Below are 21,013 nucleotides of genomic sequence, written 5' to 3'. Positions count from 1 at the left end.
GGCCCAATTTTCCCATAGAACTGAGACTTGAGAAATACACATTTGTTTTATGTAAGTTCCTTTCTCAAGAAACCGACCATCAGGGCTCCCAGACAGTAGCAAGGAATTGAGCCTTCCCGGGTCACAACACCCGGACAATGAAATGCACCTGCTGCCTACTGACCAACTCCTCTTCTTACCTCTTCCTAATTCTTTGCTATATAAACCACTAACTTAAGTCAGTTTTGGAGATGTGTTTGAGACTGGTCTCCAGTCTCCCAGCTGACATCACCCGCATTAAAGCCTTTCTTCCTTGCCAATACTCATTGTCTCAGTGATTGGCTTTCTGTGAGGCGAGCAGCTGGACATAGGCCAAACCCCTGGCATTTGGCAACACAGTGATACGTGCTACAATACAGATGAACCTTGAAAACATAATGCTAAGTGAAAGAAGCCAGTCACAAAGACTTCATATTATATGACTTCATGTATATAAAACGTCTGGAAAAGGCAAATCTCTAAAGACAAAGTCAATCAGTGTTTGCCAAGCCTCGATGAGAAGAGGGAATGTGGTACAGTGCAAGCTAAAGTGGTACAGGACTTTGTTTTATGACCAGGAAAATATTCAGATGGCTGCACAATTCTATGAATACACTAAAAACCATTGAATTGTATACTTTAAGTGGGTGAATTGTACACTATATGAATTATATCTCAATAAATCTGTTACAAAAATATACTATAAGCCATTCAGTAAATTAGAAAACCATGAATTCATATTGATAGAAATGAAGGAATGGATCAATTCACAGTTTGATGAGGAACAGAACATTTCATAACCTCAAAGTACCTTCACAGAACCAATTTAGAAAACTCATCTCAAAGATTCTGTTCCTTGTAAATCACTTCCAGTATCCAAATCTCTACCAGTCAGATCAGGGTACTCCAAAGAAACAGAACTAAAGGAATAGATATATAATTAATTGTTACTAATATATTATACACATATATTAAGAGATTTATTTCAAGGAACTGGATCATTAGATTGTGTGGGCTGGGAAGTACAGAACACACAGGGAAGGTCAGTGGGATGGAAATTCAGGGAGGAGTCGATAAGTCCTGAGGCTGAATTTCTTCTTCCTCAGTTTTGCTCTAAAAGGCTTTCTCCTGATTGAATGAGTCCCACCCACACTAGTGAGGTAATCTCCTTAAAGTCAACTGATTTTAGATGTTAACCACATCTACGAAATTCCTTCACAGCAACACCTAGATTAGTATTTGATTAAATACCTGGGTACTATAGCCTAGCCTCATTGACACATGAAACTAACCTACTACAAAATGCTTATTGATTATAGAGAAAGGAAGCTACTTTACAGTGGACCCTGGCAGATCTCACACCATCAGTAAAGGTGCACATAAAAAAAAACGTGTACCACCTGATAGAATACCATAACAAACATACTTAACATCATTTCTCTGATATCCCTGCCCAATATGAATAAACTAAAAATAATTAGATAAAGCATCAGTAAAACTCCTGTTGAAACAAATTCCACAAATAAACAGCTTTAAGCTTCAAAAGTGCCAAGGTCATGAAAGTGAAGTAATATGCCCAACTTTCCAATGTGACTTGGCAAGTCTATGTTTACAGTCTTGACAAATAGAGGAGGCATCATTGTGATTATGTAAGTAGACTCTAAGGAATCATATTCTTTCAGGACAACTGTTCAGATTTCTATATACAAAGAAGAGACAGATGATTGGCACTTGCAATTGGACTCTTTGAAGGTAGAGAATTCCTTCACCAAATGTCATTACGTAGGGTGGGCTGTGGGTCCCTACCAGATGCTCTTTGAAGTGTCTTTCCATTCGTATGTAGCACAAATGCTACTCATTCATGGCTCCATAATTATTGACTTCATATCTTGTTCTATTACTTGTGACATGCTCATAAGATGTATTTCCTAAATATTAAAGATTTAAGTTGTGCAAGTTTGAAACTTTAGTAGAACAAATTCAAAATTGTACCTATGAAGCAACTGTGCTTCTATGTCTTCTCCGGATTTACAAAGGACATGATGTTGACATGCCAGGGGTGACTGCAGGTGTGGGAACCCAAATGTTGAATTGAGTTACATGTGAAGATCATCTTCCATGTGTATTGCTATAAGGACCTATACATGTTGATAACTTACCTAACAAAAGATAAATTTACCTAAAATATCTTGAAATTGGCTACTCACTCAGGTTAAATTGAATGGTTAACAGATTACATTATTAGTAGACAAATTATGGGCTGAACAAATAAATAAGAACAAATGCTTTTGTAATGACTTACATGCCACAAGACTATGGGAACACTGTAAGTTAAAAAGCTTCTGATGTAAATAACTCAGGCTAGTTCCAGTGCCTATTATATTCTCAAAAAGAGCAAGAAACTGATGTGCAAAACAGAACATAAAGAGATGCTCGCCCCGTGGCATGCCTTCACAGGTTTACCAGGATTCTTCTGATATTACCTTCTCCTCCAGTTATGAAACTGCCTCTTCGTCTGCTTCATCCTCCTCCACCTTCTCCCATTCCTCAAACTGTTTTGTAATTTCAGTTTCTGAAAGGTTACAATTCACTATCAAGTAAGCATGCTTCCCTGAGTAAGCATTTGAAAAAATGTAATCAGCCCTAATTAGGAGGTTCTAAGTCAGGATTCTTGGTACACAACTCCCCATTAAAGCTAATCTGAGTAGTTGATGGCTCACAGAAGGGATTCTAAAGTTGTTGCTGATTTTAAAAATGCCTAAGTTTATTTATTCCTTATCAGTTGATCCATTCCATCCAACCTCCCAAGAGGAGCCTCTGCAAAGGATAAGGTGTCAGAGTAATAAATGATAATGTGCGAGCTCTTTTTCATAGACCCTTCAGTCACATTTAACACTGAAGTGCAATTAATACATCTTTAATATGACTATATATATCACTAAATGAGAGCAGCTGTTAGATATGAGTAAATCGCATTCTCTTGAGGCTTGTATTCATTCTCAAAATGTCAAGATGTACTCAGCAGTGAGCAGAGTAACTAAGCTTCAAATAAGTTGGACAGAGTGCTCTTAAGAATAAAGAGTTTAAATATAAAAGAGTTGAAATGTCACCATTGTTTTGATTAAAACCTTTGCAAAGACGGGAAAACAAACTTGAAAATACTGGATAACCATATAAAGCATGGAAATGGTATTAATTAAAGAATGCCTTGAGAATTTATTAATATTAGTGGGATAAAGTTAAAGATGAATTGAAGGTGAGCAATATTTTCTTCTCAGTCCTGTTTTGTGACTATTAATATAGAATTCATTATCACTAATAATTTCTCTTCATAAATGTTCATTTTTGACAAATTAATGTCTAAATTAATCTAATACTTAATTTATAACTAGACCAAATAGCAGGATGAATCTTCACAGTGGAAAACCTTGGAGATAATACTGAAAATATTGTCAAATTAAGAATATAGCATATTTCTGTTTCATAATCAAAAATGTTATATACTTAATGTATTTTCAATCTTAATAGCCCTTAAGTTATTCTATGGGGAGAGTAAATTAACTAGAATTTTATTTGGAGGGATGTAGTCTGATAAATTTAATTATTCTTTTAACAAATTCTTTTTGTTTTATATATGCATACACAAATCTATTCTTATATATTGCTAACTTTTAGAATATTGATAATTAAAAATATCTTGTCTTTATCTGGCTATGTTATATAGCCAGATAAAGGTGGGATACTGACCAAAAAATCCATAAATTTCAAAAATTAAAATAGTCCCTTAAAACTGTTTCATCACTTTTAATCAAAGTCACATATAAAAATTCCCTGCTTTTATTGTAATATTTCCTGCGTAATAAAATAAGCCAGATTTCTACTTGATCTTCTAGTCTATAGAGCTAGATATAGTCTCAGCCTTTAGTTTAGAGATATTGGCATTCAATTCAAAAGTCTGTAGCTTGTTTGTGTTCTACTTCACCCTTGTGGGTGTAGCTAAACATGCACAATCCTGCTATTGGTACACAACCCGTTCCCCTCTTCTAACATGTAGAGTCCTAATGTCCTTAGGCCTATCCGGTGTTGTGCCAACCTACAAAATCAGGATGTATTCTCAACCAAAACTTGGTTTGGCTGTGAAAATGGGAGATGCCACATAAACACCAAGAGGGTATAAAAACATTTATTAACGAAGAGTTTTGTGGGGAAAAAGCAAGGCAGTCTTCCTAAGCGGGTCTGAAAGCGGCTTAAGAGAGGAGGGTTTTTATTGTGGAAGGTAGGAAGGGCTGGTGTGAGAGTTCCTGCACATGGGTGGACACGGGGTTGTAAAGTTTGTCTCTCACAGGTGCTAATGGAGGGGGCGCCCAGGCTTTCTTATCAACTTTCCAAGATGTGGTACAGAAGATGAAAGAAGAGGGGTGAGGCTTAAAAGCAATTAGCAGTCAAACACAAAAATAAGGAGTCAGCCTTATTTCTATCACCTATAGAAGTGGCGACATCCCTTCAGTGGTGTCTTGGGGACTCCAGGGTGTCCAATGTTGCACACTCCACAGGTGTGAAAATTTGTATTTATTTTCTCTACACAAACAAACCTTTCCCCATGCAGATCCTCTGTGTAACAGTGGATAGTAGTGGGCCTGTTAACTCTTCTCCATGAGGAAGCTATATAGTTGTTCCCTTCTCACTGAACAATATTACACTGGTTTATGAATTTAGTTGAATCAATAAGGGATACTGTGAACGAAGATATATTGAAGAATTGTATAAGACCAGCAAAGAACCAGTTTTGGCTCAAGCCTTAGCAGTGCCCCCCATTCCCACTATGTACAATAATTTAATAAATACTATTTCAGATATGCATATGATGAGCTTGAATGCTACTATCTTAACTCCTTGTAACCATCACATAACTTTCAAATTGCTTCCCTTTTTCGCCTAGCTTTGCCTCCATTAATAGAATGGCATAAGTTTCAATTGTGGACTTGACTGCTATTGATACCACTGTTTCCTAACATGTGGCTTGTCCAGGGACTCCACGTCTAACCTAAACCACTACAGTAAGGTCTTCTTGCTCCATATTTCCTAAATTTTAAAGCAATCACAATTTATCAGAGTTGAAGTCTCTTTGATATTATAAATAAAATGAATTAGGCAAAACATTATCTGTAGTCGTAGTCTATAATAAAAATGTAAATTATATTAATCAGAGACATTTGCTCAATTCTAGAATTGCTCTTTCTATAATTCTTCTCCCCTAAGTACTTTCCATTAATGCATCTCCTTATGTAAATTGAAAATTATGGAGTAAATAATGAGATACTACAACCCAGGTACAAACTTAAGATGATCCTTTTTGTGCATAATTCAGCCATGCTATAGATTATTTGCAATCATTTGCAAAGGATAATTATTCGTAAATGTGGTCCATGGGCACCCCCCTCTGCAATTAATTTAACATGAGTGTGTCCCTGGCCTCAGAAGCTGTCTGCTGGTCATTTAAATGGGGTGTTTGTATACCCCTCAAAGATAGACGTATAATTTAATGTGTATTAAATATGATTACAATTGTTTCTACGAAAAGAATTTCCCTACTAGCTGAGTTTTCCCATTTTTACAGTGAAGATACTACTCAGGTTATCAGCACATTTTCAAGCAAAAAAAATCAACAAATTCTATAACATTAGTCATGTAATCACACAAACTATTTGCTTTCCTAACAATATTTTAAAACAGCTGGTAGTGTGGCCTCTCTACCCATGGGTTATCCTAGAATCATAGAGCAGGAAGAGACCCTGAGAGAAGATTGGTGCAATCCCCCATCCCTCAGGAAGGGCTGCAACTAAATCATCCCAGACAGAAGCACATTTCCTCTAATTTTGATGAGCTCCAGAGACAGAGCTCTTGAGACTTCCTATTCTGAATAGAGAGAAATCCTTTCTTACAGCTAAACAATCCCTCTCATTAGAGCCAAACTCCATTTATCTGCGTCTGGCTATTGTTTGCATTGGAGAAGGGCTCCTCCAACCATGTTTATGTCATGTACTCTTTCCACATGAACTTACGTATTTTTTAATTAAGTATTTTAAGAGACAGGATGTTGCTATCTTGACCAGGCTGTTCCTGAACTTTTGGCTTCAAACTCTCTGCCCACCTCAGTGTCCCGAGTAGCTGGGATTATAGGTGGCTGGTTCTACAAGAATTTGAATCAATTTTGTCCTCATGGATGTTGTTTCCAAAACTTTAAAAACACCTTTAAACGCTTTTAAACCTCTGTGATGACCCTCTCATCTTTCTAGAATGTATCTCCACTCCTCTTCAGTTCCGTAATCTAGAAATATATATCATTTTCCAGTAGCGCTCTAACCAGTGATGGGGAGGGTGAAGATCTACATCTTAGATGACATTTTTTTCTCCATGTACGCATTTTTTGTTTTCATATGGGTTGGTCATATATAGAATATTTGAAAGGTGTGTTCTTGAAACTTTGTAATACAAATTCTTGAGATTTAAGACATATCTATGCTCATTTTCTACCTTCTTAGCACATTAGCAATGTATGAGCCCCGTGTGTACATTTTCACTACTGATTATATTACCTGATGAACATTTTTTATTATGTAAGTGATAAAAACATTTCTACATATAAACTTGGCAGTGTAAAGATGCCACGCAATGAAAATTACCCAAACATCAGCAGCACCCAAAGCTGCTGATGTGTGTAAAAAGCACACATCAGCAGCTTTTTACAAATATAAGGTAGTGGGACAGCTAATGTATATGAATAAGCTAATTTAAATTTCTTCCCTTTTGTTGTGATAAAATGTATGTAACATAAAATTTATTACTCTAATCATTCAAGTTTATAGTTCAGTGGCATTAATTACATTCACATTGTTGTGCAACCATCTCCACAATCTATATTTGGAACTTTTTCATCATCCCACACTGAAACTCTGAACCCATTAAACAATAACTCCTCATTTCCTCTCTCCTAGTTTCTGATAACCACTATTCTACTTTTTGTTTCTATGGATTTCACTATTCTAGGTACCTCATCTAAACAGAATCATATATTATTTGTTCTCTTTGGTCTGTCTTATTTCACTCAGCATAATGTCTTCAAGGTTTCTCCTTTATCTTTTGTTCCAGATTTGAAAATGATACACCAGGAGATGCAGTGTGAATAAAAGAATAGTGAAAAAGGAATTTTTGAATTCCTTAGGATATATAGCTAGTCTGGGAAGGTTTCCAGAATTAGGCCTATCTGCAGAGAGCTATGCTAATTATGACGTAAAAGAACAGGTCTGTGGCTTGTGTCTTGAGATTCAAAGGCTAAATTCATATCAAGTTTCTGACTAATTGAAAGCTCAGACAGTAATTTTGGAAACAGCTGCCTGGAAATGAAAACATTAAATTCAGAATAATCTTGAAAAGTTTTTTTTTTTAAGTTACAGATCGTGTGTTAGACCTGAAAATAGGCCCATTATCAGAATCCCACGCAGGAAGGTGGAAGCTTATCAGTCAGAGATACCCACAGCAATGTGGAGTTTTTCATGCCTTCCATGAAGACATTCACTTCCATCACCAAGTGTAGAAGATTTCTGTTTGTCTCCTTGGACATCTCCTTGAGAGTGTCTTTTCATGACACCAGGCACATGCTAGATGGCTCCCTCTAGGGTGACATGCATGAATCATAGGTGTGTTCGCATAGATTCTAATCTGCAGAGAAAATAAAATGTGGAGTGACAGGTGGCTCCTTGTTGATGTGAATATTTTTGTTTTGTTTTGTTTTTCATGATGACACCTTTCTAAGAATCTGAACATTGAATCTGACCCTTCTGAGAGGACACCACACCACTAAAGGAATCAAACAGAAGATACAAAATTTCTGCTCTCAGTTCTGTAAGTGAATCATCTAGAGAACTTCAGCAAGTCAGCTTACCTCTTTGTCTCTTCCTAGACATTTTGTAATGCTAGCGATGTTTTACTTTTTCTGTCTGTAATGTGTTAACACTGCAGCAGCCTTAACTACAAGGGTATTGGAACCTCTTTAAGGGAAGAAATGTTGAACTCAACTTATTTTTTTCATGCAAAAATCCTAGTGTGTATATGATCTATTCAGGAATGAAGGTCTATGTGAAGTATTATGACTGAGACTCTAAGAGGAACACTTTCCACATGATACTTTGAGGTTGAAATTAAGTATTAGTATTGGAAACTGTAAATAATGCTAGAGCTGACCTACTTAAATCTCAGGAGAGCTGTGGTCCAAGCATGTTAGGCTGTTTCCAAATCCCAAAGCTAGTAAGCATTGAGATTAAGAATATCAGTTCCTGACTGCTAGAAAAGTTAAAAGGCAATTTTTAAAGTTAGTCTGCCTATGAATATAGTAGTAGCTTGTGCTATTAATATAAGTAGCTAGTGCTACTAAAAATAATGTATTTAAAGTGGTAACTCACGGAATAGAGCTGAGAATAAGCCAATAATCAGAATTAAACACAGGTTAGGGAAACATTACCTGAGGTTATATAGGTGAAGTTTCACGAATAACTCAAAAGCATGGCTAAAACTGTTTAATGTTTAATTTTCTCTTTCTGCTTTTTTTTTCTTCTTCTTCTTTTTAGACAGAGTCTCTCTCTGTCACCAGGCTGGAGTGCAATGGTGCAACCTCAGCTCACTGCAACCTCCTCCTCCTGGGTTCAAGCTATTCTCCTGCCTCAGCCTCCCGAGTAACTGGGATTACAGGCACGTGCCACCATGCCTGGCTAATTTTTTTTGTATTTTTAGTGAAGACGGGGTTTCACTGTGTCAGCCAGGATGGTCTCGATCTCCTGACCTCGTGAGCCACCCACTTCATCCTCCCAAAGTGCTGGGATTACAGGCATGAGCCACCGCACCCGGTCCTCTCTTTCTGCTTTTAATTGTGAACATTGTATAGTGACTTTTAAAAAGTAGATTAAATTCATGTGTACTGAAATGTACAGATTTTTAGCATACAATTTGATGTTTTGATGAATTCACACACCAGGGTAACCACTATTCCTGTGAGGATGGAATATTTTCATCACCTCAGAATGTTCCTTCATGCTGTCTTCCCATTAAGTCCCTATTCCCTTTAGGCAAAAACTTCTAATTTTCATCTTCATAAGTTAATTCATTTTACCTGTTCTTGAGTTATACATAAATGGAATCACACAGTATGAATTTTATATCTGTTTGTTTCATACAACATAATATTTTGGGGGTTTATACTGTTGCAACATTGCTATGGCTTGAATGGGTCCCCTCCAAAATGCAAGTGTTGAAACAATGGTTGTTGTGATAGTATTAAGAGATGGGGCCTTTAGGAGGTAATTCGGTCATGAGGTTAATTCCTTATAAGGACTATAAGGGTCCTTATAAAAAAGGCTTCACACAGTATTTCTTTGGTGCTCTTATCCTTTTGCCTTTCATCACGTGAGTACACGGTGTTCTTTCCTCCAACTGTGAAGCAGAGAGCAGCCCGTGCCAGAAAACTAAAGCTGCCAGTGCCTTGTCCTTGGATGCCCAGCCTCCAGAACAGTGAGAGATACATTTCTGTTCTTTATAAATTACCTGGTGTCAGGTATTTTGTTATAGCAGCCTGAGTGGACTAAGACAAATGCATATTATATAGTTCATTATTTCTTACTGAATAGATTTCAGTGTGTGAATTTGTCTTCTCCATTCTCAAGATAATTGACTTTTGCTTCCTATATAAGTCTAGGATCTACATCAGACTTTAAAAACTTTGATATGATTTTAAATGTATAGAAAACTGGAATATAGCACAAAGAAATCTCATATTTTTAAATCAAATTCAGCAATTGTAGAGAAAAGGGAACTCTTGCACACTCTTGGTGGGAAGGTAAAAACTAGCACAGTCATTATGGAAAACAGTATGGCGGTTCCTCAAAATACGAAAAATAGAACTATCATATGATCCAGAAATCCCATTAATGAGTGCATCTGTAAAGGAAATGAAATTAGTATGTTGGAGAGATATCTGCTCTCCCATGTTCATTGCAGCACTCTTCACAGTAACCAGAATATGGAATCAACCTCAATGTTCATCAGTGGATGAAAGGATAAAGAAAATGTGTTATATATACACAGAGGAATACTAATCAGCCTTTAAAAAAAGGCTTGTCATTTGAGACAAGATGGATGAACCTGGAGGACATCATGTTAATGAAATAAGCCAGGCATACAAAGATCTCACTTAAATGTAGAATCTAACAAAGTTGATCTCATAGAAGCAGAGAGTACAAAGATGGTGATCAGGGGTTGGGAGTGGGGAAGTTGGGGAGACGTTGGTCAAAGGGTATGAAATTCCAGTTAGATGGGAGGAATAAGGTCAAGAGATTATTGTACAACACGGTGACTATAGCTAATAACAACATATTGTATTCTTGAAAATCTCTAAGAGAGTAGATTTTAAGTATTGTCCCCTCAAAAAATGGTAACTATGTGAAGTAATACGCATGTTAATTTGCTTGATTTAGCCATTCTATGATTTATACATATTTCAAAATATGCTGTACACAATAAATACATACAATTTTTGTCAATTAAAAATAATCAATTTAGGAAATTCAACAATTGTTTGTATTTTGTTTTATTTGTTTTAATATTTTCTGTCTTCTCTGCATATATACATGTACATATGTATGTGTGTATCAAGGATAGAAACTGTTTGTACATACATTTATACAAATATAGTATTTGTGTACCAATACACGTATAAACATATGTACATACATATATAAACACATATGTATAGGCTTAAAGATTTTTAAAAATCTATAAGTTTGTAATCTTAAAGTCTTTAAGCCTATATGTCTGTGGATATGTATGTGCACACAAAAATAGGATGAAATGTATGTATGCACATATATGCATATGTTTATACATATCTTATGATTTTTAAGAGAAACAGAACCAATAGAATATATATAGATATACAAGAGAAGTTTAATTATGAGAATTGGCCCATGCAATTATAGAGGCCAAGAAGTCTTACATGATAAATTGTATTTCATAATTTAAAGCTTTTTCTCATTAAAGGCACTATTAATAAAAGGAAATAAAAGCCACAAATGGGAGAAAATATTTGCAAAAGAGTATAGGTGATAATAAACTTGTATCTACAATAAACAAAGAACACGAAATTCTTGCAAATCAATAACAGAAGACAAAACACACAATTAAAAAAATAGGTTAAAGGTTTGGACAGACACTTCACCAAAAAGGATGCAGGAATGGCAAATAAGTGAATAAAAAGTTTGCTCAGTATTTTCAGTCATTAGGAAAATCATTATTATTCCTATGCCAGCTTTAGTAAGATAAACTTCATGTGCTATAAAATTCACCTAAAGTGTACAGTTTAGTGGTTTTTAGTATACTCACTGGGTTGTGCAACTATCACCACAGTCTATTTGGCAACATTTTTACCACCTCAAAAAGCAAGCCAGCACTGTTTAGCTACTATTTCTATTCTCCCAACCTCTCCAGACAGAAGTAATCATTCATCTATTTTCTGTCTCTATTGATTTGCCTATTCTAAATATGTCATATAGTAAATCATATAATATGTGGTCTTTCATTAGTGGCTTATTTCACTTGGCATGATGTTTCCAGGGTTCATCCATGTTGTAGCAAATTACCCCCATTGTATAGATATGCCACCTTTTATTGATCAATTAATCAGTTGGTGAACATTTGGGTTGTTTCCACCATTTGGCTATTATGAATAATGTGGTTATGAACAGCTGTGTACAAGTGTTTGCGTAGACATATATTATTTTCTCTTGAATATACACATAAAAGTAGGAATGCTTGGTCATAGGGTAATTCTATGTTTACTGTTTGAGAAATTACCAGAGTATTTTTCTAAGTGTGTACATCATTTTACATTCAGGCCCACAAAGTAAAACACTTCCGATATTCCACATACTCAACATTTGTAATCATCTGTCTTTTTTTGTGCAGAACGTGCAGGTTTGTTACATAGGTATACACATGTCATGGTGGTTTGCTGCACCCATCAACCTGTCATCCACATTAGGTATTTCTTCTAATGCTATCCTTCCTCTAGCCCTCCACTCCCTGACAGGCCCTGGTGTGTGATATTCCTCTCCCTGTGTCCATGTGTTCTCATTGTTCAACTCCCACTTATGAGTGAGAACATGTGGTGTTTTCCTGTGTTAGTTTGCTGAGAATGATGGTTTCCAGCTTCATCCATATCCCTGCAAAGGACATGCACTCATCCTTTTTCATGGCTGCATACTATTCCATGGTGTATATGTGCCACATTTTCTTTATCCAGTCTATCATTGATGGACATTCAGGTTGGTTCCAAGTCTTTGCTATTGTGAATAGTGCTGGAATAAACATACATGTGCATGTGTCTTTATAGTAGAATGATTTATAATCCTTCGGGTATATACCCAGTTATGGGATTCCGGGACCAGACAGATTCATAGACGAATCCTACCAGAGGTACAAAGAGGAGCTGGTACCATTTCTTCTGAAACTATTCCAAACAATAGAAAAACAGGAAATCCTTCCTAACTCATTTTATGAGGATGGCATCATCCTGATACCAAAACCTGGCAGAAACACAACAAAAAAGAAAATTTCAGGCCAATATCCCTGATGAACATCAATGTGAAAATCCTCAATAAAATACTGGCAAACCAAATCCAGCAGCACATCAAAATCCTTATCGACCACGATCAAGTTGGCTTCATACCTGGGATGCAAAGCTGGTTCAACAGACACATATCAATAAACATAATCCATCACATAAACAGAACCAATGACAAACACCACATGATTATCTCAACAGACACAGAAAAGCCTTCGATAAAATTCAACACCCTTTCATGCTAAAAAACTCTCAATGAACTAGGTATTGATGGAATGCATCTCAAAACATTAAGAGCTATTTATGAAAAACCCACAGCCAATATCATACTAAATGGGCAAAAGCTGGAAGCATTCCCTTTGAAAACCGGCACAAGACAAGGATGCCCTCTCTCACCACTCCTATTCAACATAGTATTGGAAGTTCTAGTTAGGGCAATCAGGGAAGAGGAAGAAATAAAGGGTATTCAAATAGGAAGAGAGGAAGTCAAATTGTCTCTGTTTGCAGATGACATGATTGGATATTTAGAAAACTCCATTGTCTCAGCCCAAAATCTTCTTAAGCTGGTAAGAAATTTCAGCAAAGTCTCAGGATACAAAATCAAAGTGCAAAAATCACAAGCATTTTTATACACCAATAATAGACAAACAGACAGCCAAACCATGAATGAACTCCCATTCACAATTGCTACCAAGAATAAAATACCTAAAAATACAACTTACAAGGGATGTGAAGGACCTCTTCAAGGAGAACTACAAACCACTGCTCAATGAAATAAGAGAGGATACAAATGGAAAAACAATCCACGTTCATGGATAGGAAGAATCAATATCATGAAAATGGACAAAGTAATTTATAGATTCAATGGCATTCCCATCAAGCTACCATTGACTTTCTTCACAGAACTAGAAGAAACTACTTTAAATTTCATATGGAATCAAAAAGAGCTCACATAGCCAAGATAACCCTAAGCAAAAAGAACAAAGCTGGAGGCATCATTCCATGTGACTTCAAACTATACTACAAGGCTACAGTAATCAAAAGAGCATGGTATTGATACCAAAACAGATATATAGATGAGTGGAACAGAACAGTGCCTCATAAATAATACCATACATGTACAACCATCTGATCTTTGACAAACCTGACAAAAACAAGCAATGAGGAAAGGATTCCCTATTTAATAAATGGTGTTGGGAAAACTGGCTAGCCATATGCAGGAAACAGAAACTGGACCCCTTCCTTACACCTTACACAAAAATTCTCAAGATGAATTAAAGACTTAAATGTAAGACCTAAAACAGTAAAAACCCTGGAAGAAAACCTACGCAATACCATTCAGGACATAGGCATGGGCAAAGACTTCATGACTGAAACACCAAAAGCAAGGGCAACAAAAGCCAAAATTGACAAATGGGTTCTAATTAAACTAAAGAGCTTCTGCATAGCAAAAGAAACTATCATCAGAGTGAACAGGCAACCTACAGAATGAGAGAAAATGTTTGCAATCTATCTATCTGACAAGGTCTAATATTCAGAATCTACGAGGAACATAAACAAATTTACAAGAAACAAACAAACAACCCCATCAAAAAATGGGTGAAGGATATGAACAGACACTTCTCAAAAGAAGATATTTATGAAGCCAACAAACATATGAAAAAAGCTCATCATCACTGGTTATTAGAGAAATGCAAATCAAAACCATGATGAGATGCCATCTCACACCAGTTAGAATGGCAATCAGTAAAAAGTCAGGAAACAACAGATGCTGGCAAGGATGTGGAAAAATCGGAATGCTTTTACACTGTTGGTGGGAGTGTAAATTAGTTCAACCATAGTGGAAGACAGTGTGGCGATTCCCCAAGGATCTAGAACCAGAAATATCACATCTTTTTGATTGTCATCATCCTAGTGCTTCTGAATTGGTGTTTCATTGATGTCTTGATTTGCATTTGCATTCATAAGAATTCTTTATATATCCGAGATACAAGTCCCCCATCAGATATATGATTTACAAATATTTTCTCCTATATTGTCGGTTATGTTTTCAAGTTTTTGATAGTATCACTTGAAGAAAAAAAGTTTTAGGGGAGGAGCCACGATAGCCGAATAGGAACAGCTCCAGTCTACAGCTCCCAGTGTGAGCAATGCAGAAGACGGGTGATTTCTGCATTTCCAACTGAGGTACCGGGTTCATCTCACTAGGGAGTGCCAGACAGTGGGCTCAGGTCAGTGGGTGTGCGCACCGTGCGTGAGCCGAAGCAGGGTGAGGTATTGCCTCACTCGGGAAGCGCAAGGGGTCAGGGAGTTCCCTTTCCTAGCCAAAGAAAGGGGTGACAGACGGCACCTGGAAAATCGGGTCACTCCCACCCGAATACTGCGTTTTTCCGACGGGCTTAAAAAATGGTGTACCATGAGATTATATCCCGCACCTGTCTCGGAGGGTCCTACGCCCACGGAGTCCCGCTGATTGCTAGCACAGCAGTCTGTGATCAAACTGAAAGGCGGCAGCGAGGCTGGGGGAGGGGCGCCCGCCATTGCCCAGGCTTGCTTAGGTAAACAAAGCAGCTGGGAAGCTCTAACTGGGTGGAGCCCACCACAGCTCAAGGAGGCCTGCCTGCCTCTGTAGGCTCCACCTCTGAGGGCAGGGCACAGACAAACAAAAAGACAGCAGTAACCTCTGCAGACTTACATGTCCCTGTCTGACAGCTTTGAAGAGAGCAGTGGTTCTCCCAGTAGGCAGCTGGAGATCTGAGAAGGGGCAGACTGCCTCCTCAAGTGGGTGCCTGACCCCTGATCCCTGAGCAGCATAACTGGGAGGCACCCCCGCAACAGGGGCACACTGACACCTCACACGGCAGGGTACTCCAACAGACCTGCAGCTGAGGGTCCTCTCTGTTAGAAGGAAAACTAACAAACAGAAAGGACATCCACACCAAAAACCCATCTGTACATCACCATCATCAAAGACCAAAAGTAGATAAAACCACAAAGATGGGGAAAAAACAGAACAGAAAAACTGGAAACTCTAAAAAGCAGAGTGCCTCTCCTCCTCCAAAGGAACGCAGTTCCTCACCAGCAACAGAACAAAGCTGGATGGAGAATGACTTTGACGAGCTGAGAGAAGAAGGCTTCAGACGATCAAATTACTCTGAGCTACAGGAGGACATTCAAACCAAAGGCAAAGAAGTCGAAAACTTTGAAAAAAATTTAGAAGAATGTATAACTAGAATAACCAATACAGAGAAGTGCTTAAAGGAGCTGATGGAGATGAAAACCAAGGCTCGAGAACTAAGTAAAGAATGCAGAGGCCTCAGGAGATGATGCGATCAACTGGAAGAAAGGGTATCAGTGATGGAAGATGAAATGAATGAAATGAAGCGAGAAGGGAATTGTAGAGAAAAAAGAATAAAAAGAAATGAGCAAAGCCTCCAAGAAATATGGGACTATGTGAAAAGACCAAATCTACGTCTGATTGGTGTACCTGAAAGTGATGGGGAGAATGGAACCAAGTTGGAAAACACTCTGCAGGATATTATCCAGGAGAACTTCCCCAATCTAGCAAGGCAGGCCAACATTCAGATTCAGGAAATACAGAGAACGCCACAAAGATACTCCTCGAGAAGAGCAACTCCAAGACACATAATTATCAGATTCACCAAAGTTGAAATGAAGGAAAAAATGTTAAGGGCAGCCAGAGAGAAAGGTCGGGTTACCCTAAAAAGGAAGCCCATCAGACTAACAGCGGATCTCTCGGCAGAAACCCTACAAGCCAGAAGAGAGTGGGGGCCAATATTCAACATTCTTAAGGAAAAGAATTTTCAACCCAGAATTTCATATCCAGCCAAACTAAGCTTCATAAGTGAAGGAGAAATAAAATACTTTACAGACAAGCAAATGCTGAAAGATTTTGTCACCACCAGGCCTGCCCTAAAAGAGCTCCTGAAGGAAGCGCTAAACATGGAAAGGAACAACCGGTACCAGCCACTGCAAAATCATGCCAAAATGTAAAGACCATCGAGACTAGGAAGAAACTGCATCAACTAACGAGCAAAATAACCAGCTAACATCATAATGACAGGATCAAATTCACACATAACAATATTAACTTTAAATGTAAATGGACTAAATGCTCCAATTAAAAGACACAGACTGGCGAATCGGATAAAGAGTCAAGACCCATCAGTGTGCTGTATTCAGGAAACCCATCTCACGTGCAGAGACACACATAGGCTCAAAATAAAAGGATGGAGGAAAATCTACCAAGCAAATGGAAAACAAAAAAAGGCAGGGGTTGCAATCCTAGTCTCTGATAAAACAGACTTTAAACCAACAAAGATCAAAAGAGACAAAGAAGGCCATTACATAATGGTAAAGGGATCAATTCAACAAGAAGAGCTAACTATCCTAAAATATATGCACCCAACACAGGAGCACCCAGATTCATAAAGCAAGTCCTGAGTGACCTACAAAGAGACTTAGACTCCCACACATTAATAATGGGAGACTTTAACACCCCACTGTCAACATTAGACAGATCAACGAGACAGAAAGTCAACAAGGATACCCAGGAATTGAACTCAGCTCTGCACCAAGTGGGCCTAATAGACATCTACAGAACTCTCCACCCCAAATCAACAGAATATACATTTTTTTCAGCACCACACCACACCTATTCCAAAATTGACCACATACTGGGAAGTAAAGCTCTCCTCAGCAAATGTAAAAGAACAGAAATTATAACAAACTATCTCTCAGACCACAGTGCAATCAAACTAGAACTCAGGATTAAGAATCTCACTCAAAACCACTCAACTACATGGAAACTGAACAACCTGCTCCTGAATGACTACTGGGTACATAACGAAATGAAGGCAGAAATAAAGATATTCTTTGAAACCAATGAGAACAAAGACACAACATACCAGAATCTCTGGGACGCATTCAAAGCAGTGTGTAGAGGGAAATTTATAGCACTAAATGCCCACAAGAGAAAGCAGGAAAGATCCAAAATTGACACCCTAACATCACAATTAAAAGAACTAGAAAAGCAAGAGCAAACACATTCAAAAGCTAGCAGAAGGCAAGAAATAACTAAAATCAGAGAAGAACTGAAGGAAATAGAGACACAAAAAACCTTTCAAAAAATTAATGAATCCAGGAGCTGGTTTTTTGAAAGGATCAACAAAATAGATAGACCGGTAGCAAGACTAATAAAGAAAAAAAGAAGAATCAAATAGACGCAATAAAAAATGATAAAGGGGATATCACCACTGATCCCACAGAAATACAAACTACCATCAGAGGATACTACAAACACCTCTACGCAAATAAACTAGAAAATCTAGAAGAAATGGATGCATTCCTCGACACATACACTCTCCCAAGACTAAACCAGGAAGAAGTTGAATCTCTGAATAGACCAATAACAGGATCTGAAATTGTGGCAATAATCAATAGCTTACCAACCAAAAAGAGTCCAGGACCAGATGGATTCACAGCCGAATTCTACCAGAGGTACAAGGAGGAGCTGGTACCATTCCTTCTGAAACTATTCCAATCAATAGAAAAAGAGGGAATCCTCCCTAACTCATTTTATGAGGCCAGCATCATCCTGATACCAAAGCCAGGCAGAGACACAACCAAAAAAGAGAATTTTAGACCAATATCCTTGATGAACATTGATGCAAAAATCCTCAATAAAATACTGGCAAACGGAATCCAGCAGCACATCAAAAAGCTTATCCACCATGATCAAGTGGACTTCATCCTTGGGATGCAAGTCTGGTTCAATATACGCAAATCAATAAGTGTAATCCAGCATATAAACAGAAACAAAGACAAAAACCACATGATTATCTCAATAGATGCAGAAAAGGCCTTTGACAAAATTCAACAACCCTTCATGCTAAAAACTCTCAATAAATTAGGTATTGATGGGACATATTTCAAAATAACAAGAGCTATCTATGACAAACCCACAGCCAATATCATACTGAAGGGGCAAAAACTGGAAGCATTCCCTTTGAAAACGGGCACAAGACAGGAATGCCCTCTCTCACCACTCCTATTCAACATAGTGTTGGAAGTTCTGGCCAGGGCAATTAGGCAGGAGAAGGAAATAAAGGGTATTCAATTAGGAAAAGAGGAAGTCAATTTGTCCCTGTTTGCAGACAACATGATTGTATATCTAGAAAACCCCACTGTCTCAGCCCAAAATCTCCCTAAGCTGATAAGCAACTTCAGCAAAGTCTCAGGATACAAAATCAATGTACAAAAATCACAAGCATTCTTAAACACCAACAACAGACAAACAGAGAGCCAAATCATGAGTGAACTCCCATTCACAATTGCTTCAAAGAGAATAAAATACCTAGGAATCCAAATTACAAGGGATGTGAAGGACCTCTTCAAGGAGAACTACAAACCACTGCTCAAGGAAATAAAAGAGGATACAAACAAATGGAAGAACATTCCATACTCATGGGTAGGAAGAATCAATATTGTGAAAATGGCCATACTGCCCAAGGTAATTTACAGATTCAATGCCATCCCCATCAAGCTACAAATGCCTTTCTTCAGAGAATTGGAAAAAACTACTTTAAAGTTCATATGGAACCAAAAAAGAGCCCGCATCGCCAAGTCAATCCTAAGCCAAAAGAACAAAGCTGGAGGCATCACACTACCTGACTTCAAACTATTCTACAAGGCTACAGTAACCAAAACAGCATGGTACTGGTACCAAAACGGAGATATAGATCAATGGAACAGAACAGAGCCCTCAGAAATAACGCCGCATATCTACAACTATGTGATCTTTGACAAACCTGAGAAAAACAAGCAATGGGGAAAGGATTCCCTATTTAATAAATGGTGCTGGGAAAATTGGCTAGCCATATGTAGAAAGCTGAAACTGGATCCCTTCCTTACACCTTATACAAAAATCAATTCAAGATGGATTAAAGACTTAAACGTTAGACCTAAAACCATAAAAACCCTAGAAGAAAACCTAGGCATTACCATTCAGGACATACACATGGGCAAGGACTTCATGTCTAAAACACCAAAAGCAATGGCAACAAAAGACAAAATTGACAAATGGGATCTAACTAAACTAAAGAGCTTCTGCACAGCAAAAGAAACTACCATCAGAGTGAACAGGCAACCTACAAAATGGGAGAAAATTTTCTCAACCTACTCATCTGACAAAGGGCTAATATCCAGAATCTACAATGAACTCAAACAAATTTACAAGAAAAAAACAAACAACCCCATCAAAAAGTGGGCGAAGGACATGAACAGACACTTCTCAAAAGAAGACATTTATGCAGCCAAAAAACACATGAAAAAATGCTCATCATCACTGGCCATCAGAGGAATGCAAATCAAAACCACAATGAGATACCATCTCACACCAGTTAGAATGGCGATCATTAAAAAGTCAGGAAACAATAGGTGCTGGAGAGGATGTGGAGAAATAGGAACACTCTGACACTGTTGGTGGGACTGTAACCTAGTTCAACCATTTTGGAAGTCAGTGTGGCGATTCCTCAGGGATCTAGAACCAGAAATACCATTTGACCCAGCCATCCCATTACTGGGTATATACCCAAAGGACTATAAATCATGCTGCTATAAAGACACATGCACACGTATGTTTATTGCGGCATTATTCACAATAGCAAAGACTTGGAACCAACCCAAATGTCCAACAATGATAGACTGGATTAAGAAAATGTGGCACATATACACCATGGAATACTATGCAGCCATAAAAATGATGAGTTCATGTCCTTTGTAGGGACATGGATGAAATTGGAAGTCATCATTCTCAGTAAACTATCGCAAGGACAAAAAACCAAACACCGCATATTCTCACTCATAGGTGGGAATTGAACAATGAGATCACATGGACACAGGAAGGGGAACATCACACTCTGGGGACTGTTGTGGGGTGGGGGGATGGGGGAGGGATAGCATTGGGAGATATACCTAATGCTAGATGGCGAGTTAGTGGGTGCAGCGCACCGGCATGGCACATGTATACATATGTAACTAACCTGCACAATGTACACATGTACCCTAAAACTTAAAGTATAATAATAAAAGAAAAAAAAACTTAAAAAAAAGAAAAGAAAAAAGTTTTAATTTCTTATGGTTATTTATCTGTTTTGTAATTGCTGTCGTTTATACATTGATGTCATGTCTAAAAATACATTTCCAAATTTGAAGTCATGCAGATTTAACCCTATGCTTTCTTCTAAGAGTATTATCTCTTACATTTAAGCTTTTATTCAATTTTTAGCTGAGTTTTATATATTGCAT

At 37.7% G+C, this 21,013-nt stretch overlaps 1 long non-coding RNA gene across 1 annotated transcript in view; it reads left to right on the top strand.

The window, feature by feature from the left end:
* LOC134756402 (uncharacterized) overlaps positions 1–21,013 on the top strand; it is a 73,519-nt gene that overhangs the window by 41,612 nt on the left and 10,894 nt on the right. The window contains exon 5 of the long non-coding RNA XR_008667785.2: positions 7,832–7,920. This is a non-coding gene — a long non-coding RNA (uncharacterized lncRNA). The remainder of the gene's footprint in view (positions 1–7,831; positions 7,921–21,013) is intronic.

The sequence above is a fragment of the Gorilla gorilla genome, chromosome 7, assembly GCF_029281585.2.
Source record: "Gorilla gorilla gorilla isolate KB3781 chromosome 7, NHGRI_mGorGor1-v2.1_pri, whole genome shotgun sequence".
Classification (NCBI taxonomy): Eukaryota; Metazoa; Chordata; class Mammalia; order Primates; family Hominidae; genus Gorilla; species Gorilla gorilla.
The sequence above is the reverse complement of the archived record's forward strand: the minus strand, read 5'-3'. Positions and strand labels throughout refer to the sequence as shown.